We start from the raw sequence: 16769 nt of genomic DNA on the forward strand, positions 1-16769 counted from the left end.
GATTGCCTTTTGTGTGATCCCTTATTTGTGATTACCGGATTCATGCATTCATGCGCATCATAACATTCATCACACGAAAATTTCAAGGAACTGAGGTATTATTTGCAAAAAAATTCAGACCATGGATTATGGACGAAGGAACACTAATAAGTACATTTTCAGATGTCTCGACTTGAAAAAGTTAAGGAAGCTAGCATCTTTTATATTAGATCCCTTGGACTTCAAACAACGTCATGCGAAGCGTCTATCTATCTTGTATGCTGATGTGGTTGAAGGACTCTTGAGTGTGTTGGTGCAGTTCTATGATCCTCTCTATCATTGCTTCACTTTTCCTGATTATCAGCTTGTGCCTACATTGGAGGAATATTCTCATCTCTTGTGGATACCTGTTTCTAGCAAGGTACCTTTTAGTGGATTGGAAGAGATTCCCAGATCTCATCTTATTGCTTAAGCTCTTCACTTGAAGAAGTCTGAGATAGAGGCTCATTGAGTGAAGAAAGGAGGATTATTTGGGTTGCCATCTGATTTCCTCATCAAGGAAGCTACTGATGTTGCTCAAGCCGGTAGTGTGGATGCTTTTGAAGCTATCTTTGTGTTGCTCATTTATGGATTAGCTTTGTTCCCTAACATTGACGGTTTTGTTGATGTTAACGCCATTAGACTTTTCTTGATTGGGAATCATGTGCCAACTCTGTTGGGTGATATGTATTTCTCTTTGCATCTAAGGAATTCTAAGGGTGGAGGAACTATTGTCTATTGCATTCCTCTTTTATACAAGTGGTTTATTTCGCACTTGCCTCAGACACCTGCTTTTGTGGAGAACACACAATGTCTACGGTGGTCTCAGAGAATTATGTCTCTCACTAATGATGATATAGTTTGGTATGATCCCTCTTTAAGCAGTTTGGATATTATTGATAGTTGTGGTGAATTCTCTAATGTGCCTCTCATTGGTACACAAGGAGGAATTAACTACAACCCTGCTTTGGCTCGTCGTCAACTTGGGTTCCCCTTGAGAGACAAACCTAATAACACTTTGTTAGAAGGTATTTTCTATCAAGAGGATAAAGATCCCCAACATTTGAAGCAGAAGATTGTGCATACTTGGCATAATGTGCATAGGAAAGGAAGATCCGAGCTTGGTCCATACAATTGTGTAGCTTTGGAAGCTTACACTCTTTGGGTGAAGAAGAGAGCTTTGGAGTTGAAGATGCCTTATCCTTGTGAAAGACCTATGTCCCTGGTTGTGGTTGAGTCATTAATTCTGCCTAACCAAGATGTAGAGGAGTTGGAAGACGCGCTCGCCAAGATGAAGCAAGAGAAAGATATGTGGGAAGAGAGTTTTCGTGCTTTGAGCAAGAAGCATGAAGAATTGCAGTTGGAGTCTAAGGATAAAGATGTACTTATCGAGCTACTTGAAGACCGAGTGACAAAGAGACAGAGAGAGCCAGAGGTTTCATCTTCTAGCATGCCTCAACCTTCCGTTGCTTTAAAGAAGATTGTTGATCAACTTGTCCTCGAGAAGACTCAGATGAAGGCTTCTTTTGAGACTGAGATTCGACACATTCGAAGGAAGTACGCCCCTTCAGCTAGGTCTTCTGATATTTTTATTAGGGATCCTTAGGATGACTAGTCTCCATTTCTCTTGTATTTTTCATTTGGTTTCTGAAATTGTACTCAGTGTAATCCTTCCAATTATATAAATGAAAAGAGATTTTTGGTCATATAAAAAGTTATTGGAATTGTTGATATATATGTTTGAAAATGATATAGTAAGTTCCTTTAAAATAAAAAGAAATAAACAAGCATTGCATTTCATGCATCATTCGCATAAGCAGGTTTCTCTTTCGCCATATGTCTAATTGGTGTTTCTTCTGTGCTTCAGCCAAGCTGACTCATCGGTACAATACTCACCCTAATCATATCAGATCATGGAACATTTGGAGCAAGAGAACAGAGAACAGAAGGACGAGATCGCCCGACTGACTGCCATGATGGAGTCGGAATTAGCTGCTCAGAGCCAAGCTTCTCCAACACCCACAACTCCTCCTCAGAGGACTGTTATTTCAGAGGTGGCTACCTCTACCATACCTTCTGCTGCCGCTCACTTCACGCCTGCTATGTCTACCAGATTCCCATGGGGAATGCCGTCTAACTTCATTCCTGAAGGCTTTGCGCCTACTTTTGCTTCCATGCCGGCATCTAGCCCGGTCATGTCTATGCCACCTCCCGTTGTGCACACCTTACCTCGTGTAGAGGACACTATTTATCATTCCAGCCGTCTGAGGGTCCAGATGTTTACGAGAAAATGGACGAAATGAAGGATCAGTTTCTTGAGTTGCGCAAGGAATTGAAGACACTAAGGGGAAATGATTTGTTTGGGAAAAGTGTTTCCGAGTTGTGTTTAGTGCCAAATGTGAAGATACCGGTGAAGTTCAAAGTGCCTGACTTTGAAAAGTATAAAGGGAACACATGCCCGCTAAGTCATCTAGTGACGTATGCTCGCAAGATGTCTACCCAGAATGATAATGATCAACTATTGATTCACTACTTCCAAGACAGTTTGACTGGTGATGCGCTCCGTTGGTATATGGGGTTGGACAGTGCAAGCATTCACACTTTCAACGACTTGGGAGAGGCTTTTGTTAAGCAGTATAAGTACAACATGGATATGGCGCCTGATAGAGACCAGTTGAGGTCTATGTCTCAGAAGGATAAGGAGACATTCAAAGAATACGCGCAGAGATGAAGGGAATTGGCTGCTCAGATCACTCATCCCTTGGAGGAAAAAGAGATGACAAAGATCTTTCTGAAGACCCTGAGTTCATTTTATTATGAATGTATGATTGTTAGTGCCCCCAGTGACTTTACCGAAATGGTAAACATGGGGATGAGGCTTGAGGAAGGAGTCCGAGAAGGACGATTGTCAAAAGATGAAGTATTGTCAAGTAAGAGGTACGACAGTAGTTTTGGGAAGAAAAAGGACAATGAATCTAATGCAGTAATCAGTGGGAGGCAGAGGAGGCCTCGGGTCAGGAGGAGTGAACCATCCCGTCAACATAATCATCAAGTATCTTCAGTCACTCTAGTATTTTCTAATAACCAATCAACACCAGTTCAACAACAACAACGTCAACAACAACAACCATAACAACGAACAAACACCTACAACAACAGCAATACCAACAACAATCATCATCAACAAAATATTGAGAGGAAGAAGGTCTCTTTCGACCTGATTCCTATGTCTTATACCGAGCTGTACCCGTCTTTGGTTCTCAAGAACCTACTTCAACCAAGAAACCCGACGCAGATTCCATAACCACTTCATTGGTGGTATAAACCTGAACTCCGTTGTGCTTTTCGCCAAGGGGCACTAGGACATGATATAGAGAATTGCTATATGCTCAAGTATGAGGTTCAGAAGCCGATGAAGAGTGGAATGGTGTCCTTTGAGGACCGTGCACCGAACGTGAAAGCAAATCCATTGTCCGCCCATGGAAATTCTTCTGTTAATATGGTGGATGGTTGTCCTGGCGAGTTTAAGGTTTTTGACGTTCGCTTTTGTTTGGTGAGTGATTGTGAGCATGACCACGATGGTTGTGCTGTTTGTAGTGTTAATTCAAGGGGTTGCGAGGTTGTGAAAAGGGACATCCAACGATTGATGGATGAAGGCATGATTTATATTATCCAATCCCGTCATGTAGATGATGATGTAAATGTTATAGTGCCCATTTTCAAGCAACCAGAAAGATTGGTAATTTAGTACGACAACAACGACAGTAACAATGTCAGTAATAGATCGGTATCACCGTTGGCTATACGGTTAGCGGGCCCAGTCCCGTATTCATCTGATAAATCTATTCCATATCAGTATAATGCTACAATGATGAAGGATGTTCAAGAGGCCTCGTTGCCTACGACCAGCTCTGTAGTAAGCATTGTTGATGTTACCAAGGTGACCCGTAGTGGTCGTGTGTTTGGGCTGGTGTTCCCAAAGGATAAAGAAGAGTCAGTTGTTGGTAAGAAGGTAGAGGTGCCTGCTATAGATCCAGTTAGTGCTTCAAAAGGTAAGTCTGGTGAATCCAGCGATTTGAAGGCTAATGATGATGATGAGGTACTCCGATTGATCAAGAGGAGTGAGTTTAACGTAGTAGAGCAGCTGTTCCAAACCCCCTCGAAGATCTCAGTGTTGTCTCTGCTCATGTATTCTAAAGCACACAGAGACGCACTGCAGAGAGTTCTAGAGCAAGTGTTTGTAGAACATGATGTTATAGTGGATCAATTCGATCATATTGTGGCTAACATCACTTCCTGCAACAATCTCAGCTTTTGTGATGAAGAACTCCCTGAGGAGGGTAGAAATCATAACTTGGCTTTGTATATCTCCATGAATTGTAATGAGGATACTTTGTCCAATATGCTAGTTGACACCGGGTCTTCGTTGAATGTGCTGCCAAAGTCAACTCTGTCAAAACTATCATACCAAGGAGCGCCTATGAGGTATAGCAGTGTAATCGTCAAAGCATTTGACAGTTCGTGCAAAACAATTATTGGTGAAGTGGACCTTCCAATTAAGATAGGTCCGAGTGACTTCCAGATTACTTTTCAAGTAATGGATATCCACCCGGCCTATAGTTGTTTATTGGGAAGGCCATGAATCCATGAGGTGGGAACTGTTACCTCCAAGTTGCATCAGAAGCTCAAATTTGTGGAAAAATAGAAAGCTTGTAATCATTGGCGGGGAGAAGACGCTGTTGGTTAGCCATCTGTCATCTTTCTCTTATGTTGAAGCTGGGGATGAGGTTGGAACTCCGTTCCAAGCCTTATCTATTACTGCTGAAAAAAGAATTGGGGCACCTATGTCCTCGTTGGAAGATGCAAAGAAGATTGTGGAAGAAGGCAACATTGATCAATTGGGGCGCATGGTAGAGGTCTCCGACAACAAAGGCAAAACCGGTCTGGGTTTCCAGCGAGGTTCATCAACTGCAAGGTTTGAAGATATGCAACTTAGCTTCCGTAGCGGAGGGTTCATTCATGGCAATGAAAAACACTTATCTGTTGTGCTAGAGGATGACGAAGAGGAAGACTGCACCAATTTTGTGACGCATGGAAGGGCTTGCAACAATTGGACTGCTGTTGATATTCCTGTTATTTTGCACCGATCTAAGTTATTGCTTTTATATGTTTTTAAAATCCTTCTCCTATGCCTAAGGGAGAAGTGAACATTGTTTGGGCATTTTCAAATTGATCATTAATAAAATTAATTCTATTCATCCACATCTATGATGTTTGTTTTTACTTTTTACTTTATTCGGAAAATGGTAATCACAAAAAACATAAATAAAGAATATAGTTGTCCATTTGCATAATATTTGGTCATAAATCCACTTCTCTAAAATCAAAATATCAAATCATTATGCAGGTAGGTTTCTAACCCCATAGAATACAATGATCCTTCTCCTTCTCCAAATTTTGAATTCCCTGTGTTTGACGTCGAGGAGTGTAGCGGGGTTTTCGTTACCTTTAGGTTTATTGACTAAACCAAAAGTCAACATACAATTCGAGTCGCCACCGCACTTTTATTTATCCAAAGGAAAGGCTAAAAAGCGAACAAAGGCCAAGTAAGAAGTTTTTCAAATCAAAAACTAATAAAAATGTCAGAGATCTAGGTAAGGGGGTTGGTTATGAAATGGGAAGGTTTTACGCCCCCAAAACATCCTTAGTACTCTAAGGGAACCCTTTTTACAAATATGTGTTGTAGGTTGGTATTTGTGAAAAGATTTGTGCAAAATATTGGAGGGATGAGAAGAGAATAGATTATATTTACAAATTTATTTGTTTGAATGGATGAACCCATTGCCTACGTACCATCCCAAAGGAGGATCAAAACCTCGTAGTTCGTGGTAAAAATTTCAAAGGTTGGTGAATTGATTTTAATAAAAAGCCTTAAGGTCTCTTGTTATCAAGGGGAGAACACTCAACCTAAACCAACAATCCACCATGTGAGGAAGGCTTCAACATGCTAGTGGGGGGTTAACCCTATAATAAGCATGGAAGGCTTATAATCCAGTCACTAAGGATGAGGTGAGATTCACATCAACCACTATGATAACTCAAACCTATGACTAATGTTTTTGAAAAGAGTGAAATAAGTGGCCATTGGAACCACAAAAACAACTTAAAATGGGTTATATTTACAAGTTAAATTTATTTACAAAATGGTGTCAAAGTTGAATTAAAGTTTATTTACAATGAGTATTTATGAAAATGGTTTTGAAAAGTCAAAGGCCTAAGGCCTAGGTTTCTAATTTGAAATAAAGTCAAAGTTTTGAAAATGATTTTTGACTTGGTTAGAGAGAGGAGAGAAGAGAAAGGCCATTCCTAAAGCATACAAAGATAAGAGGGGAGAGATAACCCTTGGAGTTCCTTTTCTTGGAGTCATAGAGATGACTCAAGATGCTCCTTTCCTTTGGATTTAGCATACAAAACAAGAAATCAATAATTTGAATTCAAGCTCCTAGGATCTCCATTTGGTTTGGTTCTTAACCTGGCTACTCATGGCAATGGTCCTCTTTTTTCAATCTTAAGATGGGATTCCTATCACACAAAAGCACACATCAAAAATCTCACAACATAATAAAGGGAATGGACAAATAATAAGTTTGAGGAGAAGTCCTTTGAGGTCAACTTTGAATTTTAGCATTCTAAAGGCATGAGGGCTAGTTGCTCTTCAACACATTTTGCATACTAAAGGCATGAGGCCTAGTTGCTCTTGAACTCCTTTAAGCATGGGTGAATCCTAATTCTAAGTCCTTTCTCTTTTTGGATTTTGGTTCACATCAACACAAACACAAAACAACACAAAATAGCAATATATTTATATACAATAACAGGCTCAAATGAGCAAAAGAGAAATGACATAAACATAAAATATGTGCTCAAGTGAGCAAAATAAAAATCAAGATGAATAATGAGCAAGAAATAAATGACATTAAAAATAAATGAAAAGAATTTAAAAGCTCAAATTAAACATAGTAGTTAGTGGAGTTATGTTAGCTTGTCATAAGACAATGTAGTGCTATGTTAAGCAATCGTAAGTGGACTAATATAGTAGCCACACCTATCTGAGGCCGGTCAATAAGAATATGGGCAAAGAACACAAGTTAGAGGTCATGACTAGTAAGCCAAGCTCCATAAACTTGCCATGCCAAACAAAAGGGGAAGGGCCTTGTATTGACTTTTGGTTATTTGCTTGACCAAGAAGTAACCTATATTTGACACAAAATAACTCACTTGATCATGGATCAAGTTGAATTTGGTTAGGATCAAAGAAGATTAAATTTCTATTTGTCAAGACCAACCTCAAGACTTTAACTCATTGATCATTGAGGGAAAGAAATGGATGAAGATGAAAGGGAGAAGGGGGGGGGGGGGGGTAAGAAGTCAACAACCAATCCCAATTGATCAAGGGATAAACTCATCATTGATCAAATTCATTCATCTTTCTAGGTGATGATCCTTAAGGATTCTCAAACCACAAGATCCAATGAATTTGATCAAAGTTGAATCAATTCAACCTTGATCAACACCAAACAGAAGAAGAATGAATATAACAAGTCAAGAAGTCAATAATATTTTTTTGGTAGTTTTTGATTTAGAAGAAAATACAAATAAAAAGCAAACAAACAAGGTTGAACCTCCAATTCAATTCAAAACAACTTCAATAAGTCCAATTAAATTTTCATAGGTTCAACATAGTCAAAAAAAACTTTGACTAATTTTCTCACAAAATTTTAAAGTCAGAAAGTAATTAAAATCAATTAAAAACAACCAAAAATAGCATAATATGAATTAAAATCTCAAATAATCTCAAAACAAACAAGAAATTATTGAGACTATTTTTCATTGACTTATCATGATCCATAGATGCTATGAAAATATTTTTGTACTTTTTAAAAGTCAGAAAGTATTTTAAAATGAATTAAAATCATTAAAAACCAAATAATTCATGAAAAATACCAAATGAGGTCACAAAAATAATTAAAAATCATAATATGAAACTAGATTTTTCAAGAAAAAATTTAGAGTTGGTCTCATATTTTTCTGAACTCATGTGAATTTTTGTGAATCATTGAAAATATAATGAATTAAAGAAAATAGAAGGAAAAATGAAATAAGCGAAAAAAGCTGAGCCACCAGATCTAATTCAATAATTGACGTGGAAATGGTACACGGTCTGGATTTGAGGATGCATGTTGCACTCTAGTCAACAGCGCAACACAATGCATTAAAAGAAGTAATTGAAATGAATGCACAAGATTAGATCGTGAGGGAGAGATCCAAGGGTTATGGTTAACACACGTGGTGGTGGTGGTGGAAACCACCATCTTCTCTGATCAACCAACAGATTCCGGCCAGAAGTTGCAGAAAAATGAATCTCATCAAAAATGAAAAACAAAGGCATGGAAATGAAGCTCATGTGATGTAGATCATCATTGTACCATTAGATTCCTCTCATACTTCCTATATTGAGAGAAAGATGAATGAGAAAATCATGGTGTCCACATGGATTGTTCTGGAAATGGAAAATTGAATACACTAAAAGCTTGCCTCAAGTATGAGGACTTCAGAGAACCACAAAAACACAAGAATACTACATTGAATTGTGAGTTTCAGATCCAAACAGTTTGAGTTTATACCTTCAAAACGGTGAGCTTCTGGCCACGAATCCTCCAAGCTTTTGCTCCCTTTTGATCTCTGAATATAGGGAAGATGATTGGCTAAGGAATCTAGCTTTGAAACTCAACTAATGTTGTTGAACTTCAAGCTCGAAAATACTGAAAAAATGGTGAATGATTCCTTTGGTGAGGGTGTGGTTTCAGTTTAGTAGCATATGGGATCTCCAAAAGGTTATGAAATGAAGGAGAGGAGGCCCTTATTTATAGGTGAATGCATCTAACTTCACACTTTGCTCATGTGCATGGGTATTGCACTTTTGAATGCATGCGCCTTTGTGGACGTGTGAGAGGCCCATGAATGGATGAAGGAGTTTGCTGAGATCATATGGAAGGCATGTGGTCATGCACATGGAATGGAAAGGACTTGCATCTCAAGTTTTAACATAAAATATCAAAAATGCACATAAAGGAAAAGAAACTCGAATCTCCCAAATGGTAGATCCAAATGACTATTGTGAGTAATGGTTGGAAAGATTATTAAATAAGGAACAAAAGTCATGTTGGGAAAAAACCATTTTACATGTGCAAATTGATGAAAACTGGCTTGGAAAGTTCAAGTGTAAAACATGTTCAAATCATTTTGAAAAAGTCACCCAAAAGTAAGCTTGGTTAAACCCCTATGTTCTCATGATACAAGCTTCAAATGCAAAACTCTCCAACATCAAAGTTGTATATATTTTCAAGATAGTCAATTTAGACTCAAATTTTGCATCACTTGGATTTTCTATGACAACGTTATGGGTATTTGAAGTTGGGTACTTTTTCAAATTCAATGAGTTAGGTCAAGGATGACCTATAATGTTTTGCAATGGCACATGTATTTCCTTTAGGATTATGAAATTTTTTCCAATATAACATTTGAAGTATACATCTCAAGATTTCCAATTCCTTTGGTCCCACCTCAAAATCATAAAGATTGAGAAAGTTATGCCCTTGGATAGTTGACCCAAAATTAGGGTTTCAGATAAAATGACCTATAATGTTTTGAAATGAGTGATGACCTTCCAAGCTTCAAATTTATTTTTTATTAACATAAAAGTTGTTCATATGGTTCGTAGGGACATTTTTTATTTTGGGGTCTTCTTCATTTGACAAACACATCAAAAATTATAGCTCATTGAACCTCAGCTTAGTCAGATGACTTGACTGGTCAACTTTTCAAGGTCAAACTTCCAATCTTGATGAATAAATGATTGAGGGGACTCAAATAGGCTCATATATGCATAAAATAATAAATGAAATAACTTCCCTTGATTAAATTTGATCAGAGGTTGAGATTGCTTCATGGGCAAGGCATAGTCAAAGCATAGTGAAATTAGGGTTTCCTTGGGAAACAATCTTCAATCCCTTTGGGTTATCTTGATCAAATTGTAAAATTGAGATACTTGGGAGACATATATGATGATTAGGAACTTTGTGGACCATTTCCATGCTTTTTCTCATCTTCATCTAGCCATTGCATTGGGCTTAGGAGCATCCTAGGAGCATTGTGGAGCACATGATCACTTGAGCTTCAAAACAAAGAGAGTTAGTGGCATATTTTTTGTGCTTTTGGTTAGTAATCAAATAAGAAAAGCAATAACATACAATTCAAGCATGCTTGGTGATCTCAAATCACTCAAACAAGTCCCAACCCTAGGGTTAAGAAGCCAAACATGCTATGATCCTTGAGGTAATGCACTTGTGCAATAACATGATGCCATGAGGGATCTTAAGGTCAAAATTAAGGTCTTACAAGGAGGAAAGTGATGAAGAAGTGAGTGATGAATTATCTCATCTTCTTGAGCAAGATGAAAAAGCCATTCAGTCGTTCGAAGAGCAGATTGAGCTAGTCAACTTGGGTTTCGAGGATGATGTGAAGGAAGTCAAGATTCGGTCTCGACTGTGTCCAGATGCGAAGAAGGGGTTGATTGATCTTCTTCGAGAGTATTTAGATGTGTTTGCTTGGTCCTATCAAGACATGCCTGGAGCATAGATTGCCGTTGAAGCCAGAATGCCCGCCAGTCAAGCAAAAATTGAGAAGAACGCACCCTGATATGGCTGTAAAGATCAAAGAATAAGTGCATAAACAGATTGACGTCGGTTTCCTTGTGATCGCTGAGTATCCTCAATGGGTGGGCAATATTGTGCATGTACCGAAGAAAGATGGAAAAGTCTGCATGTGTGTCGATTATAGAGATTTGAATAAAGCCTGTCTAAAAGATGATTTCCCGCTACCACACATTGATATGTTGGTAGATAATACAGCTAAATTCAAAGTCTTTTCATTTATGGATGGATTTTCCGGATATAATCAGATCAAGATGGCACCCAAATATATGGAGAAGACCACATTCATTATGCCTTATGGAACATTCTGTTATAGGGTTATGCCTTGGAGAAGACCAAAACTGAGAAGCAAGTTAGAGGTTTTCTCGGCCGCTTGAATTATATTTCCAAATTTATTTCACACATGATTGTCACGTGTGCACCTATATTCAAGCTTCTTCAGAAAGATTAGTTGTGTGATTGGATCGAAGATTTCCAGAAAGCTTTTGACAATATCAAGGAATATCTGCTTGAACCTCCGATTTTGTCTCCACCTGTTGAAGGAAGACCGTTGATCATGTATTTGAATATGCTCGAGGATAGTATGGTTTGTGTTCTTGGTCAGCAAGATGACACTGGAAAGAAAGAATTTGCAATTTACTACCTCAGTAAGAAGTTCACCGACTGTGAGACTCGGTATTCTATGCTTGAGAAGACTTCTTGCGCATTGGCTTGGGCTGCTAAGCGTCTGCGTCAGTATATGTAAAATCATACCACTTGGTTGATATCCAAAATGGATCCAATCAAGTATATATTTGAGAAGCCTGCTTTAACTGGGAGAATTGTCCGTTGGCAGATGTTATTATCAGAGTATCATATTGAATATCGATCTCAAAAAGCGATCAAAGGTAGTATCTTGGCTGACCATTTGGCTCACCAACTGATTGAAGATTACCTGTCAGTGCAGTATGATTTTCCTGATGAAGAGGTCTTGTACTTGAAAATGAAAGATTGTGATGAACCATTGCTTGAAGAAGGGCCAGAACCTGGTTCCCGTTGGGGCATGGTATTTGATGGAGCTGTTAATCAATATGGTAATGGTATTGGGGCAGTGATTATTACTCCTCAAGGCACACATTTTCCATTTATAGCTAGATTGACTTTCAAGTGTACAAACAATATGGAAGAATATGAAGCTTTTATTATGGGGCTCGAAGAGGCCATTGATCTCAGAATGAAGCATTTATATGACTTTGGAGATTCGACTTTGGTTATGAATCAGATCAAAGGTGAATGGGAGACAAATCAACTCAGTTTAATACCATATAGAGATTATGCGAGGAGGATTTCAATTTTTTTTCCAAAAGTTGAGTTTCATCATATCCCTCGAGATGAAAACCGGATGGCAGATGCTCTAGTAACATTGGCATCAATGATTATAGTAAAATATTAGAATGAATTTCCCAATTTGACTGTAACGCATCTTGATAGGCTAGCACATGTGTTTGTTGTTGAAGAAGTCAAAGATGAGAAACCGTGGTATTACGACATCAAGTGTTTCCTCCAAAGTCAGATTTACCCGTCTGGGGCATCATTGCAAGATAAGAAGACTTTGAGAAGATTAGCCGACAATTTCTACTTGAATGGTGATATACTGTACAAGAGAAACTTCGACATGGTTTTGCTCAGATGCATGGATAGACACGAAGCAGACTTGTTGATGAATGAAGTGCATGAAGTTTCCTTTGGTACTCATTCCAATGGACATGCAATGGCGAAGAAGATGTTGCGAGCAGGTTACTATTGGCTGACAATGGAATCTGACTGTTGCAAGTTTGTGAAGAAATGCCACAAATGTCAAATATATGCAGATAAGATTCATGTTCCTTCGACACTATTGAATGTTATTTCTTCCCCATGGCCCTTCTCCATGTGGGGAATTGATATGATTGGGATGATTGAGCCTAAAGCTTCAAATGGACATCATTTCATTTTAGTGGCAATTGACTACTTCACAAAATGGGTTGAAGCGGCATCATATGCGAATGTAACCAAGCAAGTTGTTGTAATGTTTATCAAGAATCAGATCATATGCCGTTATGATGTGCCAAGTAAGATCATTACCGATAATGGATCGAACTTGATTAACAATATGGTGGAAGCTCTTTATAAAGACTTCAAGATTGCACATCATAATTCTTCTCCCTACAGACCAAAGATGAATGGGGTTGTTGAAGCTGCGAATAAGAACATCAAGAGGATTATTCAGAAGATGGTTGTCACATATAAGGATTGGCATGAGATGCTCCCATTTGCTTTACACGAGTATCGTACATCCATCCGCACCTCAACAGGGGCAACTACTTTTTCTCTTGTATATGGCATGGAAGCACTACTCCCAATAGAGGTTGAGATCCCATCATTGCGTGTGCTGATGGATGCCAAGTTTACTGAGGCTGAATGGTGTCAGACCAGGTATGATCAGCTAAATTTGATTGAAGAAAAGAGATTAACTGCCTTGTGTCATGGTCAATTATATCAGCAGAGGATGAAGAAAACTTTTGACAAGAAGATCAAACCTCGGGTGTTCAGAGAAGGTGACCTTGGGCTCAAGAAGATTTTATCTTTCAAACCAGATTCTAGGGAGAAATGGACTCCTAATTATGAAGGCCCATATGTTGTTTAGAGAGCCTTTTCAGGCGGCGCCTTGATTCTTACAACTATGGATGATGAAGAGTTCACTCGTCCTGTGAACGCATATGCAGTCAAGAAATACTTCGCCTAAAAAAAGAAAAGAACAACTCGCTAAGTTGAAAACCCGAAAGGGCGGCTTAGGCAAAAAAGAGCATCTCGATGGATTGAAAACCCGAAAGGGAGATCCAGGAAAAAGTTAGAGACATAAAACAGAAATAATTTCCCGATAAGTTGAGTACCGCACCTTGGGGAAACTTATGAAAAAGTTAGGGATTATGGCAAGTAACTGCATTCTGTTGATCTTCAAATTTTGGAGAAACTTTGAGCACAAGGGTTGACATAGATTCATCATCCCGGCAGCAGTCAAGAGCATAGCGGACATTAAAAGTTGGTAGAAGGATTAAGGATTATTTGTATTCAATGTAACCCTTTTCCATGTAAATTACCATTTTCAAATTTGTAAAAATCTATGGAGTATTGTCATTTACAGACTACCATTCTATTAAATAAAGTTGAGCTTTTATCCAATTATTTATACTCTTATTTACTTCAGCCAATAGTTTTAAATTTTATTATGACCATTTTTGAAATTAAAATCTTTAATCAAAATCATTTTTCTTAAACGTATAAAAGCAAGTATTTTTCAAAGCAATTAAAAAGAAGTATCAGCAGCATTTCAAAGAGCAGCAAGTCTTAAGTGCGAAGCATTAAGGGTTCCCAAAGCAGTTAACCCTTCGGGTATCCTTAGTCGAGTTTGTTGACCCGGTTCCCCTGTGGAGTTGTGTTTGATCCCCAGTGGAGCTTCGTTTATTTTCCAACTGAGTTGGTTGATTCAGTGCCCTGCGGTGTGTTATTTCCTCGACAGAGTTTCTGCTTCCCCCAACTGAATTTGTGTATTCTTTAGCAGTTGGGATCCTCAGTAGAGTAATTAGACTCCTCAGTAGATCATGTTGGTTTCTCCACCAGTCGCCATCCGACTTTCTCCCAGTCAGAGTTTCCTCTTGGTTTCTAAGCAACTACTTGTGTTTATCCTCTGTATGGTTTTCTCCCATTTTGATATGGTGTTGACCTAAAGTTCCCTGCAGATTTGATAAAATGTCCTCTCCTCAGCGGATCTCCTCCTTCCTCAACTAGAGTTGAGCCTTTGGGTCGTTGATCTCTATCTTTGTTTTCCAGCAGTTGTCTCCCTCTTTTTGTGGATTGACCGAGGATCGTATCGATGATTCAAATTCTTTGCAAAACCTTTGTATCCTTTATGATCGTTTTGTTAGCATAATCATCATATACACTCAAATAATTTCATAATTTCATAATTGCATCATCATATTTGATTGATTTACTTGAGATTCTTATTCTCTGTTATGGCGGTACTTTATCCCCATACAAATTCGGTGTCTGTCCTCCCTCAATTGAAGAATGTCAGCCCCTTAGGCAGAAAGACTTTAACTTTTCTCCTTTTTCCCACTGCGTTATTTCCTCGTGGATAATTATTACTTCAGCTTTCTCCCCAGTTGATTATCTGGATGGAATTGCTCCCCTTGAGTTATATCCTCATTGGGTCGAGTCTTGATTGACCGTTTCTTTCTAGCTCTTGCCTAGATAGATGTTTTGAGTCTCCTAAGAGTTTATTACCCAGTAACTGGTAATATTCTTCTTAGTTTGCAGTTTGTTACTTCTTGCCCAATAGACAGCAAAAGTATCCCTGTTTTTCCAGCAGTTGAGTCCCTAGTGGATTCGTTTTTCTGATTCCCCAGGTAGTATATCCTTGATATGTTCATCCTAACAGGTGACGGATATCTTTCTTTCCCCTGCATTAGTTTATCCTTGATATGTTCATCCTAATCGATGACGGATACTCTCATTTTTGGTATTCTACCTAGTAAAAAGGTAGTTGTAATCCCTATTTTTGTTCCCTAGAGAGTTAATCCTTGATATGTTCATCTTAACCAATGACGGATTTCCTTCTCCTTGTGGTATTCTACCCAGTAACCGGTAGTTGTAAACCCTACTTTCCCCCGCAAAGTTTATCCTTGATATGTTCACTTTAACCAGTGACAGATACTCTCTCTTAGTATTCTATCTAGTAACTGATAGATGTAATTCCTATTTTTCTCCTCACAAAGTCTATCCTTGATATGTTCATCCTAATTGGTGACAAATTTTCTCTTTGATGGTATTCTATCCAGTATTCGATAGATGTAATTCCTACTTTTTGTTTAGTTGGTATATCCTTGATATGTTCATCCTAACCGGTGACGAGTATCCTCCTTGACATTCCCAGGCAAGTCTATCCTTGATATGTTCATCCTAACCGATGACGTATTTTCTTCCTTGTTGAGTTTATCCTTGATATGTTCATCCTAACCGATGACGGATACTCTCACCTTTTGTCTTCTGCCCAATAGCTGGTAGTTGTAAATCCTATTGTTATGCAGTTTTCCCCAACAAGGCTATTCTTACCCAGTAGCCGGTAATGAATACTCCCTCCTGGTGGTTCCTAGTGAGTCATCCTTGACATGTTCATCCTAACCGATGGCAGGTGTCCTCTCTGTCAGATCTTTATTATCTCCTTACCCAGTAGCATGTAGTGGATAATAAATTTCTGCTCCTTCTGCGTTGAAGTTTATCTTCCCCAGTCGAGTTGAGTGTGCTTTTCCTTAGTGAAATCGTTTTTCCTGCATGATCCATGTACTTTAGTGTCATCCTGATCTACTCGTATCCCCTACTGATGTTTTGTTTCCCTGGATGAGTCTTTCCATTTTGTATGGAAATCCTCTAGTCCCCCAGCAGTTTTAAGTCGTAGCCTGGCCTACACATAACTTCTTTTTCCCCCAGAGTCTCTGTCTTCCCAGTGAGTTTTCCGTACGAAATGCATTATACTCCTGCGGACTTTCGTTCTCTCTGATTTCCTTTCCTTTATGGCAATATTTCCCCATAGAGAATCTACTTTTACATTCATATCATATGCATCATGAGGTCTCTTAGGGACCAAAATTTATCTCTATATTGTTATTTAAGCCCGTTCTACTGAGTCGAGCCGAAGATTTTAACCTTCACCTCCCTAGTTAGAATATCCTTAAATAGGGGCAGCTGTAAGACCCCAATGTTGACCCTAAGATTCCTCATGCAATTTCATCATATGCATTAGCAATGGGATCATATCTTGGCATCCTCCTTACCCATCTTTCATTGGGTTTGTTTTGGGAGAGATCACCAAGCACCATGTGATTGTATCATACTTGTATTTTATCATTTTAGTAACCAAAATACCAAAAATATGTCTTTGTATTTGCCTAACTCTTTTGT

The sequence above is a fragment of the Lathyrus oleraceus genome, chromosome 3 (assembly GCF_024323335.1).
Source record: "Lathyrus oleraceus cultivar Zhongwan6 chromosome 3, CAAS_Psat_ZW6_1.0, whole genome shotgun sequence".
Taxonomy (NCBI): domain Eukaryota; kingdom Viridiplantae; phylum Streptophyta; class Magnoliopsida; order Fabales; family Fabaceae; genus Lathyrus; species Lathyrus oleraceus.